General features: G+C 37.5%; 1 protein-coding gene and 1 pseudogene across 5 annotated transcripts in view; both read left to right on the top strand.

Annotated features, from left to right (window-relative positions):
- Positions 1-14227, top strand: part of LOC124555163 (ankyrin-3-like) — a 904646-nt gene that overhangs the window by 659530 nt on the left and 230889 nt on the right. The window lies entirely within an intron of this gene.
- Positions 1617-1734, top strand: LOC124557203 (annotated as a pseudogene).

Genomic DNA, 14227 nt, shown 5'->3' with positions numbered 1-14227 from the left:
GTGTGTGAATTTCCTTGGGATCAATCTTGTCAACAAGTTAAAATAAAGTCAACATATAGATACAACAATCAGGAAGCTCTTATCAGCATGTTTTGCCATTAGAAGCATCTCTCATTTTGTTGACCTAAAGACAAGAGTGCTGCCTTGTTTTGCATATTTGTGCTCCCTGTTGTTTCCAAAATTATCATCCGAGATGGTGCACATAAAGTAAATCATGTTTATTCATAAAAAGCTTGCAATAAGCATGTAATGTAATGTAGATACGACACTGCGTACAGAAGCATCCTTTGTGATTTAGAATCCTTACAATCATTTCTCAATACATTTACCTGTTAATGAACTTTGTTATTGACACTAAAAATCATTCATTTAAACTGTGAGACACAAAAATAATTTTCATGTTGGCTTTGCTTCCCTGTTTTGGGTTCAGAGTGAACTTGCATACTCTAGTGCAAAGGTAGTCAACTATCACCCACCTAATATAAAGAAAGAAATTGGGAATTCGAATTAGTTCAAAATGAAATTAAATATGTACTTCATTAGTCTCTCTTTCTATGTATTATCTGAATATCAACAAATAAGAATTTAAAAGTTCTCTTAGCTACAAGTCAAGTTTCACTGTGCTTTGTAATGTTGTATTGCAAGTAGTAATGGAGTGCAAACAAGATTAATTATTTAAAAACTCACATTCTAACAGGAAACGGACTCCAAATGTTTACTACACAGTAGTAATCTCTGTGAAACTTCAAGCCTCTGTCCACTATTTTTATTCATACAAATAATGAAAATCTTTTTCGAGATAATTCAGGTCAGGTAAATGCACTCTAAGAGAATGTAACTGATAACTATAAAAGATATTACTCATATGTACACAACAATTGGGAACTCTATACTGAATAAAAGTGGAGGTGAAAAGTGAAATGGATATTTTAAGGTGTATGCCATACGTGATGCCATTATTGAAAGTCACAGAAATGGAACAGTCAAATGAAGCATTTTAAACAAGTTCATACTTTTTTAAGAACATAGCTTTAGTATGTGAAGAAGTTTTATTATTAATGATATTTCATTCAAGACACTAACTTACAACATTTTTCAGACACATTCCATTGCTCATAAATGATATCTATTTCATTTTGCATGTTGAAATACAATTTGCAAAGGTATTCCTTTCTAATCATTATTTGGATTTAGGTATCATATTCAATAACATATGAACTTTACTTGATGGGTGTTTTTCTTTTCATCTAAGTGCAGTAGCACTGTAACTCCTATATAAAACAATTAATGAGACTCACAAATCTATGGAAATAGTTTATTTTTTAAATATTTTAGGTGTAGAACATAGGTTCAGTTTTGCCATGAGCATTTATTTTGAGATTTTGCTAAAAAAAAGATTGGAGAAGTATAATAACCCATGTACAAAAACAGCAGTAATATGTATATTTGGGATACCAATCACATAAATATAGAGTTCTATGATATGAGATGACTTCTGGAATCAACAATGAGCTTCATTATGTTTGAAAACCTTGGAATGAAAATATACTTTTTGAAAGTCTTCAAAACTGTATATTCACGACAGGAAAACATTATCATCAACCATAGAAATGTACGCCAATGGCCTTGCCACAGTGGTAACACTGGTTCCCATCAGATCACCATAGTTAAGCGCTGTTGGGCTGGGCTAGCACTTGGATGAGTGGTCATCCGGCCTGCCAAGTGCTGCTGGCAAGTAGGGTGCACTCAGCCCTTGTGAGGTAAACTGAGGAGCTGCTTGACTGAGAAGTAGCAGCTCTGGTTACGAAAACTGACAATGGCTGGGAGAGTGGTGTGCTGACCACATGCCCCTCTGTATCCTCATCCAGTAATGACCCTGGGCTGAGAGGATGACACGACAGCCAGTCGGTACCATTGGGCCTTCCAAGGCCTGTTCGGACACAGATTGTGCATGTATAGAAATATACACTGATGAGCCAAGACATTATGAGCACCTTCTGAATAGTATGTTTGTCCACCTTTGAAATGCAATATGGCAGCAATTCTGCATTGCAAGGATTCAACAAGTCCTTATTAGGTTTCCAGAAGTATGGGGCACTTGATGTCTATGCACACATCATTCAGTTTCAATAAAATACATACTGGTGGCTTGTGGACAAGAGGCTAGCATCCAAAAGCATCCCAGATGTGCTCCTTCAAGTTCAGATCAGGTAAATTTGATTCCCAAGCCATCAACCTGAGTTCACTATCATGATCCTAAAATCACTGCAACATGATCCTGGCCTTGTGATATTAACAGTTATCCCACTGGAAGATGCCATCATCACTGAGGAACACATCAAGCATGAGGGGATACAAGTAGTTTGCAATAACGTTCATGTATTCCACAGCTGTCACACTGCCCTTGATTATTGCCATGGGTCCCACGGAAGCCAAGGGATTGCCTCCCATAGCATAATACTGACTCTGCTGGCCTGCATCCATGGCATGATGCACCATTTTCCTGGATGAGGGCATATCCGGACATGACCATCGTTCTGCTTTAACAAGAACGTGATATATCTGATCAGACAACACTTTTCCATTGATCCATGGTCCAATCTCAATGACTCCCTGCTTACTGAAATCATAATTGATCATGTTGTTGGGTCAACATGGGAACAGGTAGGGGTCATATGTTGTGAAGTCACGTGTTCAATAATGTGTACTGTGTGGTGTAGTCTGAAGCACTTTTATTTTTACCAGCATCATACTCTGTCATCTGATATGCACAGATCACCACCTATCTTGCTTCACAGAACAAGCCTACAACCTTGACATTACTTGATACAGCATGGAAATCCAACACCTTGTTGCCCACTTAAGGCTTCACCATACTTCAATTACTTTCTGTAGATGCTCAAAATGGTAGCACGTGAACAGCCAAGCAGCTTTGCTGTTTCCGAGATGCTCATTCACAGGTGCTGAGCCATAACAATCTGTTTTGTGCCAAAGTTGCCTATGCCAGTGGGTTTTCCCTTTTGGGACCTGTGTCATTGCTAGAATGATACCCCATTCATCTCTTCTCTGCTTATACAGGGTGATTTTTCCCACCATGTACAAACTCAGGATTGATCGATGAGAGGATACAGAACAAAAAAGTTCTAATGAACTTGTGTCCAGAAATGCATGGTTTTCGTGCTTGAGATCATTTATTCAGTCATACTTTGTTACAGAGACTGCGGTCTCCTTCCTTCTAGAGGGTGGTACTGTTCCTTATATGTCATGTTCTATTGACCTCTTGTCCCATAGTAATTGGTAATGTTGTGTCTGATTCACTTCTCTTATTGATTCACCTTACAGTGGATGTGATGCAGCATTGTACACAATGGTTCCATATTTGAATCGAGAGCTTGCCGACATGGTGTTTACTTACAGAAAGGCAAATGACAATGGGTGGCAAGGTTGTATCAGGAGACCTATCCCTGCCGACAACAACCATGGCATTCAATGTTTGCAACAGGAAGCAGGAAATCATGAAGGACGTACCCGAAATGTTTCGACACCAGACTTGGCGGAAAATGTGATTAACACTGTGGAAGGTGACGACGGTGTCAGTACCAGGCAGTTGGCTCGCCAGTATAGCGTAAGACAGACGACTGTGTGGAACATTCTCCATGACAGTTGTTACTACCGTTACCACTTACAGCATGTGCAGGGCTTACTTGCAACAGACTTTCTGCATCAGGAACAGTTTTGTCACTGGTTTCTTCACCAGGCAACCACGATTCTGGGATTTGTGTCATCCATCCTATTCACAGATGAGGCCACATTTACGTGGAGTGGTATTTTCAACTTTCATAACAGTCATCTGTACGATCGTATGCAGAACCCCAATTGTACAGTGACAGCAAATCATCATTGGCGCAGCCAGAATGTGTCAGATGAGATAATTGACGACCGTATTTTGGAACCAGTCTTGCTTCCACATTGTCTAATAGGCTGAAACTACTGGCATTTCTTGTGGGTGACTTTTCCTCCCCTGCTGGAAGAAGTGCCATTGATGATTCAAAGTGTTATGTGGCTGATACATGATGGTGCTTCAGCCCATTTCACTGTTAACGTCGAGATGCAGCTCAATCGTGTCTTTCCTGGTCGATGGATCAGACGAGGTATTCCAGTTGCATGGCCTGCTCATTCACGAGATTTCAAACTGTTTGATTTCTGGTTGGGGAGTCATCTCAAAAGTATCATGTATGCAGAGCCCATTCCAGATGTGGAGGCACTGGAGCAGCATGCTGCCTTTGACACTGTTCAGATGCAGCATAACCGATGTGAACATGTGAGACAGAACATGCAATGGTGTATACACGCATGAGAGAGGCACGTGGAAACCATTTTCAACATGTATGTAACTGTGTATTAGACTGCAGTCTCTGTAACAATGTATGATTGAATAAATGGTCTCTAGCATGGAAACCATGCCTTTCCAGACATAAGATCCTTAGACCTTTTTTAATTGGTATCCACTCATCAATTAACCCCTAGAGTTTGGAAAAAATCACCCTGTATACTTTTCTCACTGAGTCACCTGCTGACAATGTGTTCATTTGATATTCAGATTCGTGGTTATAATGTTCTGGCTCAACAGTGTATACTGCAATTCAAGGAGAACAACCCAATAGGAATAATGTATTGTACATAGAATTTCTGGATGGAAGAAATGCACACTACAGAAAGTGAATTATATTTTCCATTGAACATGGAAACTACACAATAATGGTCAAAATTTTGTACATTTTTGCTTGACAGAAATATAACAGCAATAATAACTTTATGTAGTAACTAGCTTTCTAATTTCTGATAACCTCAACATTGAATGCCCATAAACCACACAGGCAATGCACACTTTTTTAATCAGAAGTTACAATTTTTTTGATATGATTGAAGTCTTGTGAGAATGTTGTTGTACAGTAGTTCTCAGAATCATTAGTAATATTTCAAGGCAAAAATTATGTCCAACACTCTCAACATATATTCACTATAATTTCTCATAGGGAAGATTGTGCTCAGGATCATGTATACCAACTGTTATTGAAACACAATGTGAAATTTTGTCTAAAGAGATGAATAACAAAGCCAATTTTTATTTTCAGTAACAATATGTACAATGAGCATATTGTATTTACAACCCTTTAAAATAGATTCGGGAGACAAATGGACAACTGTGACAAATGTCTATAAATACCACTAGTGGAGGTAATAAAAGCAAAGTGACATTTCTGACAGGAGAATCTTCAGTTTCAATCTGAAAGGCAAAGGCTGTTTTTGTTGTTGAGCAACGCATTGTTACTTCATGACATTACAGATAGCACGTATTGACTTTCAAATGTTTCTTTATTCAGTGTCGCCTTGCAGTGTTCATTACCAGAGACTGCAAACGTCCATGCAGTAAATAAAACTACTGGAGCATTTTATTAAGATGTTACATGGACTGTAAAGTTCAGCTGTGTGTGGATTAGTACTAAATAGGATGATCAAAGTCGTGACTTACAATGTGAGCAGCTGCACACTTGTGCAGATTCACAAGTAAACTACTTAGATATAATGCAATGTGCATTGGTGAGAAACAGTGTTACACGGTATATTTTATTTAAAACAAATATGCAAGTACAGAATCCACATTGTTGACACAGTTCCTACACATGAAAAGTGTTACCCCTTTACAAAGTTGCCTCTTATAAGGTTGTTCTAAGAAAATAGTGTGTGCTAATTTTTTTCATTCATTGTTTCTGTCAACAGAGTGAGTGCTGTTGCATATATTGTCCTATGTATTAGGCTTCTCCTCACCATCATATTTTTACTTTTCTATTTGACTAAAAGTTATAGAAGCCATTGTGTATGCTTCTACATTGATACACTGTACAAAAAAATGCACATTGCTAGCAACAGATAGTTGGTTACCTGCATGTTCATTTGTTATTATGCACAGATACTTATTATTTTGTTGAATGCAAGTGAGTTTAGACATAATGCCTGGAAGAACTTTAGGAATTGGATGTTACAAAGTATTTTACATAAATGTAGTCCAAATCACTTACTTCTAGCACAAACAGTTCCAGTTTTGATTTTTGCTAGTCATCTTCAGTCGTCATATGTATCATTTTGTCAATCAGACCAGTGTCTGATATCTGGCTGTATAATTATATAAAGTACTTAGCGGAATGACTTAATGTATGATACAATCAGATGTCTTGTGCCACACTGACTGATACAGTAACATTTAATATTTCTGAAGATGATTAACCTAAGACAAAACAGGTATTGAGAAAAGTATTTAAACTGTACTGAAAAAAGTAATGATATGTGGATTGTGCCCTCCCTTTGCAGAAATAATTCATTGTCCCACTTCGTGACACATGCTGACTTGTGAATTGTATATAAATTTACTTAATTTAGGATTATATTTATTAATTATTGTGGCAAAGGGGTGACCTGGTTGCAATGAAAATAACAAACGGTATTGCAGATGTTCATTCACTTTAAACACAGAGAGAAATGCTTCCGGTCTGCTTCGAATATGAATGTAAGACTGCAAGTATGGAAACTCAGTGATACTGTCTCATGTCAGTCAGCTGGTCATTACTTTGTTTAAAAATAGTGGAAAAGGTAGATGCCAGGCAGAGGTTCATTGGGAGAATCTTAAGGAAATGTAATTCATCCACAAAAGAAGTGATTTACAAAACAATTGTTCACCAATTCTGATGTGTTCTTCATCAGTCTGGGACCCTCACCAATTAAGATTAACAGAAGAGGTTAGAAGATCCAACAAAAAGTAACATGTTTCATCACAGGATTGCTTACTTGATGCAAGGGCATTAGGCAGATGTTCAACGAACTCCACAGGCAGATGCCACAAGAGGTGCATTGTGTATCACAGAGAGGTTTACTGTTGAAATTTCAAGGGTGTTTATTCCAAGAAGAGTTGGACATCATTAGTTCCTCCCACATATGTTTCTCGAAACGTCCACAATGAGAAAATCAGAGAAATTAGAGTTCATATGGACCTTTACTGACAATAATTCTTCCCATGGGCCTTTCTTGAGTGGAAAGGGGAAGGGGCAAAAAATTGTGGTTCTAGAAATACCCTGTGTCTCACAAGGTAATGTGGCATGCAGAACAGATGTAGATGTATGAGGTGAGTGCTTGTTGTGAAAGTGTGCATGAGGCCACACTTAGTTCTTACACCTTGGACAGGGAGGGGGCTGGAATGTAGTACTTAAAGTGTTCTGAAGTTTAAAGGGTTTCTTTGAAAGAAATGATTGCAATTTATTTCTAAAATTATTAGCTTTTGTCTGTCAGGAACTTAAAATTCACTCACAGTACTGACAGATAGCTTTGTATTACCATAATTTCTACGTGTTAATGCCAAAATAAGGTAAAAAAAATACTGACCATATTTTCCTTTTCATTATATAATTGTGAATGCTGCTGTTGTTTCAAAATTCTGTTTGAGATTACATTGACTGTGACCCTATCTGTATTGCTAATTGTTTCAAGATTGCCTGTTAGAAGTATGAAGTTATATTTCACATATTTTACGTATTATATTCTGTAATACATGTTTTACTTTGTATTTGAGAGTGTAAACTGCCCACAGTTTTATGTCTCAGTTCGTCAATATATCAAGCAAAACCACATTTCGATTGGTATGTCAGCAAAATCATTGATTGCAGACAGAGCAATGGGAACTGAACTTCGTTGGTTAAGAGGTTAAATAACTAATGAATTAGACTTCCCACTGGCTGCTACTGCCATCTCATTTCCTGCCTACACACAGTGGTCACCTTTCACATCTGGCAACCTTATGACTGCTTTTGTCACAAAGGATCCACTCGGGTGTCTCTTCCGCCACTCTGCTCTCCCAACCTAGAAATGCTCTCATTGGTGGTCCTTTACCCTGATTTGTTATGCTAATATTTTAAAACCTTGCACAGTTCAGAATTGTAGAAAAAATATGAAAATATTATCTTTGTCTATAATAAATCATTACACTGTTATTTAGTTGAAAATTTAATAGTGTAAGACTTTACATGATATAAGAAAGGTATCTCAGTTGGAATATGCTTCATAGATTTTCCACTCACAACAGGCTTCTTTTTTGATTTTAGTGAACTAACTGCAATATTTCTTTGTGTGCAGCATACAGAGTTATTAATACAAAATCAAGTAGGGGTAATACAGAACCACGTGTAAAAGTGAATAAGAAAATAGGAATGCAAGTAAGATGCTATGACCAGCATAATGACAACGTTATCATAGCCAAGTTAACACACAAAGTCAACCCACCATGCTAGAACAAATTTATATGCCTAAAAAATCCACAAATGGTGAAGAGATTGAAACAATGTATGATAAGATAAAAGAAGCTATTCAGATAGTTAAACGAAAATGAGAGTTTAATTGTTATGGGGACCTGGTATTTGATTGTAGGAAAAGGAAGAGAAGTATGAGGGGCGTTCAGTAAGTAATGCAACTCTTTTTCTGAAAGAAGGTTAGTTTTAACTCAGGAATCCAATATGCCATATTATTCCCGACTCTTTTGGTTACAAAACCCTATTTTTCAGCATAATCTTCACTCAATGAGACAGCCTTACACCACCTTAATGGGAGGCCCTGAATGCCTGCACAGCACAACTCTACTGGTCTGTGCTGCAGACAATGTCTTGCTTCTACAATAAACTCCCCGTCACCCACATACTACTTTCCACCTTTCCACAGAGTGCATCCTTCATTGGGCCAAACAGATGGAAGTTGGAAGGTGTGAGATCTGGGCTGTAGGTTGGATGAGGAAGAGCAGTCTACTGAACTTTTGTGAGCTCCTCTCAGGTGTGTAGTCTTGTGTGCAGCCTTATATTGTCATAGAGAAGGAGAAGTTCATTTACATCTGTTGATCACCTCAAATGAGAGAGTTTGTGCATTCCAACACTGCAGAAGTCACAGCTGTTTGGGACAGCCAGAATGTGAGAGATTGAACAGGTTTATACAACCTCACTGCAATGATGGCAAGTGCCAATGACTCAACATGCTTTTGTTCATCGCCAGGTCTCTGTAGACATTCTGCAACCACCTATGAATATCTGTGTACTCTGGTTTTCTGCCAAAACAAACTCAATGGCAGCTCTCTCCTTAGAATGCACCTCCGTTACATACTCCCATTTTGAAGGCTACGTTCAGTCCTGCGCCTATCAGAACTTCTTGAAACTATAGGTGCTGAAGCAGGATATTCCACAATGTCCCACAACAAATTTTGCATTTTTTCAACTGAAATTGGCCAAGAGAAAAAGTGTTACTTTACTTATTGAACACCACTCATAAAAATAGTAGGAGAACGAGGATGGTTGGGAAACTATTGAAAGAGGAACCCACATGGTAGCATTTTACATAGAGCATAATTTAATCATTGCAAACACTTGGTCTAAGAATCCTGAATTAAATTTTTATATGCAGAAGAGGCCTGGATACACTGTAAGGTTTTTGACAGAGTTTTTGAAACTAGATTTTAAACTGCAAAATATTTCCTGTGGCAGATATATATACTCTGACAATAATGTATTAGTTACAAGCGACAGCTTAAAACTGAAGAAACTGCAGAAAGGTAGGAAATTAAGGAGATGGCATTTGAATAAATTGAAAGAATAAGATGTTGTTGAAAGTTTCTAATGGAAGATTAGGCAATGATTGACTGAAACTGGGGAAAGAAATACAGGGTGATTATAATTAAAGTTATTGGAGAAGGGGGAAAATGTACGGCAGTAGAAAAATAAATAGTTACAAAAAGTAGCAATAGATGGTGCTGTAAGCATCATAGTTTAATAGTGGTCAACTACAAATGACAAATGAATCGTATAACAATGCCTAAGGTGTGTGTTTGATGTTAAACAAACTGTACTATTCAGTGTGGATGTGTGTATGGTGTGATATTATTAGTTACATAAGCCCATCCACCACGGCAAGGTTATATCACATCAGATGGGAAAAATCTGACACTAAAAACTGCATAAAAAGCATCAATCATATCGGTTTTTAATTGCCCTGAGGCCAAAAACTACATAAAAAGCATCAATCACATTGGTTTTTAATAGTCCTGAGACCAAAAACCACATAAAAAGCATCAACCAAAATCAAATCAGAGTATTAATTTCCGTGTGACTGGCACAAAACATGTTCAATATGCTGTTCTTGTTTTCTGCAATGAAATCGAGAAACAGCATGTTCCACAACTGATCGAAGTGTTTCCAGGGTCATGTTCAGAATGTGTTGTGCAATGCGTGCCTTCAGTTCAGCTAAGTTTGCAGTGGGAGCACTGAACACAACATCTTTCAGATAGCCCCACAGCCAGAAGTCACAAATATTAAGGTCAGGTGATCGGCATGCCCAGGCTGTAAGGGAATGGCGGCTGATAATTCTAGCATTTCTGAAATGGTGCTTCAGCAGCTGCTTAACAGGATTTGCAATGTGCAGAGGTGCGCCATCTTGCATAAAAGTGATCCCATCCACGCTGTTGGAGAGTTGGAATGACTCGATTGTGTAGAAGACACTCATAGCACTTACCAGTGACAGTACAGGTAACAGGAACCGAAGCACCTGTCTCTTTGAAAAAATATGGCCCTATGATAAATGATCCCATAAACCCACTTCACACAGCGACCTGTTGAGGATGAAGTGGTACTGGTTGATTTGCGTGTGGATTTTCCAATACCTATATTCGACAATTCTGTGTATTGACATATCCTTTCAGGTGGAAGTGGGCTTCGTCTGTCCACAAAATATTCCATGACCAATCATTGTCCACTTCCATGTGAGCAAGAAATTCTAAAGCAAAGGTCTCACTTGCTGGCAGGTCAACAGGAAGCAATTGGTGCACATGGACAATTTTGAATAGATAGCAAAGGAGGATGTTTCGTAGGATTTTGCGCACCATGCTCATGGGTATTTCCAATGTTTAGGCAATTTTCCATGCACTACACGTTTGCACATCACCACTCATCTCACCACTGCTTCCACTGACATCAAATCAATTCGTTTCCTCCCTCTACCTGGTTTCACACCACAAGAACCCATCTTTTTGAATTTCTGAATCATTTTCTCCAGACCCACGGCAGTCATCGGATCAACACCTTTTTTCAAACCCTTCAGAGTCCAGAATTTCTTGAGAGCAACATGTGCACAGTCATCATTCTTGTAATGCAGCTCTACAAGCAGAGCTCGATACAGCATTGAGAGAGTCATGGCGAACGTCCCAGACATGAAAGGAGGAAAAGCCGGGTATCTGGTATGTTTATACCAACTTTAGTGGGTCGTGCGCATGGCAGGTGTTTTCATTTTCATATCCTGACACATACAGCGCCATCTATGATCAATTTTCACACTATTTTTTTCTTCTGCCCTATGTTTTCCCCTTTCTCCGATATTATTCCATTGCAATTTGATGTCATTCTGACCAGTGGTGTTATTTCTACGGCGTTTTGAGAGCTTAATTATACTCACCCAGCACGATACAGACAAATGGGTGACTCTGAGAGATGAATAGCAAAGGCAGCAGAGTGTCAAATAGACAAAAAAATCCTTTGCTAACACATTATATATTGAATTTAATTGATGAAAGGGAAAACATATAAAAATGCAGCAAATGCTTCTGGCAAGATGGAACACAAACATATTAAAAATGATATCGACAGAAAGTGCTAAATAGATCAGCAGCTGTAGCTAGAGGACAAATGTAAGGGCTGCAGAAACATTAATTGTTAGGGAAAAGATAGATGCTGCCTGTAGGAAAAGACTCTTCTGGAGAAAAAAGGAGCAGCTGTATGAATACCAAGAGCTCAGATTGAAAACCATTAAAAAGCAAAGAATGAAACCTGAAAAATGAAAGCAATGTATAGAAGCACTGTACAAGGGAAATGGCACTGAAGACAGATTTTTAGAAAAGGAAGAGGAAGTAAGTGCAGATGAGACTGTAGAAGCTGTAAAGTGTAAGAAATATATAGAAGAAAAATTAACTTGAAGGCAATATTATAGAAAAGGAAGTGGAAGTAAATGAAGATGAATTGGGTTATGTGAAAGAGTGTGAAAAATTTAAGAGAACAGTGTAGCAACTTAGTCGACATGAGGTGCCTGGAGCAGACAACATTTCCTCAGAATTATTGAGATCCTTTGCAGAGCCACCTGTGACAGAACTATTCCATATAATGTGCTAGATATTTGAGACAGTTGATGTACCCTCAGACCTGAAGAAGAATTCCAATTCCAAAAAAGGCATGTGCTTATAGATGTGAAAATTACTGAACTGTCAGCTTAATAATCCATTGTTGCAAAATACGGACATGAATTATTTACAGAAGATTGGAAATACTGGAAGAGGCCAACATTGGAGAATATCAATTTGGCTCTGGGAGAAATGTAGGTACATGTGAAACAATACTATCCATGCAACTTATCATAGAATGAAGAAAGGAACATGTATGTTTATAGCATTTGGAGATTTAGAGAATGCTTTTGATAATGTTGACTGGCATACGCTCTTTGAAATTCGGAAAGTAGCAGTGGTAAAATATAGGAAATAAGAGGTTATTCACAATGTGTACAGAAATCAGACTGGAGTTGTAAGAGCTGAAGGAGATGAGAGAGAGGCAGTGGCTCAGAAAGAACTAAGATAGGGGTGTAGCACATCCCCCTTTTTACTCACTCTGTGCTTTAGTGTCTTGTAAAGTGGTCATAAGATGAACAACAACAAAAGTAAAATGAAAGTAGTGGAAAAAAAATCAAATAAATGAGGAGATGTACAGGCAATTGGACTAGGAAATGAGAAACTAAAAGTAGGAGATGAGTTTAGCTATTTGGGCAGTAAAATAACTGATCGTGATGCAAGTAGAGAGAATATAATATCCAGGTTGACAATAGCAAGAATAGTATTTCTAAAAATGAGGAATTTGTTAACATCTAATATAAATTAAAGTGTTACACAGTCTTTTTGGGACTTATTTGTGTGACATGTAGCCTTCTATGGAATTGAAATAATGGAAAATAAACATTTCAAGCAGTAAGAGAAGAGAAAGAAGTTTTTTAAATGTGCTGTTACAGAAGAATGCTAAAGATTAGATGGGTCTGTTGGGTAACTAATGGAGGAGAGACTGAATTGAATTCAGGAAAATACATTTATGGCACAACCTAACAAAAAGAAGAGATTGATTGATAGATTACATCCTGAGGCATCAAGGAATCATCATCAGTTTAGTAATGCAGGGAATTGTGAGGGGTCAAAATTATAGAGGGAGACCAAGGCATTATTACAGTAAGCAGGTTTAAATTGATACAGGTTGCAGTTATTTTATTTTTATTTATCTATTTTCATGTTCCTTAGATTCTTGATGTAACTATATCACTACCATGTAGAACGTGTCAGATTATTACAGTAATAACCATATATAAATGGTCATGAGGCTTACAAACTAAATCATATATAAACAGATATATGAGGTTCAAAGTGTTTAAACAATAATACTGATTATAGTAGTAATAATGATTACACAAACAAATTATAAGTCCTGCATTCTAATACATATAAAAAAGCATTCTGTCATAAGTTGATATGCCAGTGCTACATAGTCAGTTCTTATAGGAACACTTAAAATAAAACAGATTGTACTAATTGTTACACATGCCAAACATTCCTGTAAAGAATAGAAAGGACTACTGAAATTATAAAGTTTCAGTTGTTTTTTGAATTTAGTCGTGTCCCCAATGACTGATATAACATGAAATGGAAGTTTATTGTATAATTTTATGCTTGCATAGTGTACTGCTTTCTGAACCATGCTGAGATTTTTTATATATTTGTGAAGATCATGTTTACTTTTGTATCATTATCATGATATTCACTGTCTGTTTTATAAATTGTGTGATTATTGCTCAGAAAGCACATTAGTGAAAAAATGTACTGAGATGGCATGGTGAGGGGCCTGAGCTTTTTGAATAAGTTTCTGCAAGAGCATCTGGGATGCACTCTAGCCATAATTCTGATAACTCTTTTCTGTACAATAAAGACTTCGTTTGCTCGTGACTGGTTACCCCAAAATATGGTGCCATATGCCATGAGTGAATGGAAATATCCTACGCACGCAGTTTTAATTGTTTACAAATCACAAATAGATGAAATTGAGCAAATGGCAAATGCTGCTGAATTCAA

Source organism: Schistocerca americana, chromosome X, assembly GCF_021461395.2.
Source record: "Schistocerca americana isolate TAMUIC-IGC-003095 chromosome X, iqSchAmer2.1, whole genome shotgun sequence".
In the NCBI taxonomy this organism is placed as follows: domain Eukaryota; kingdom Metazoa; phylum Arthropoda; class Insecta; order Orthoptera; family Acrididae; genus Schistocerca; species Schistocerca americana.
This window is presented reverse-complemented; position numbering and strand designations above follow the sequence as displayed.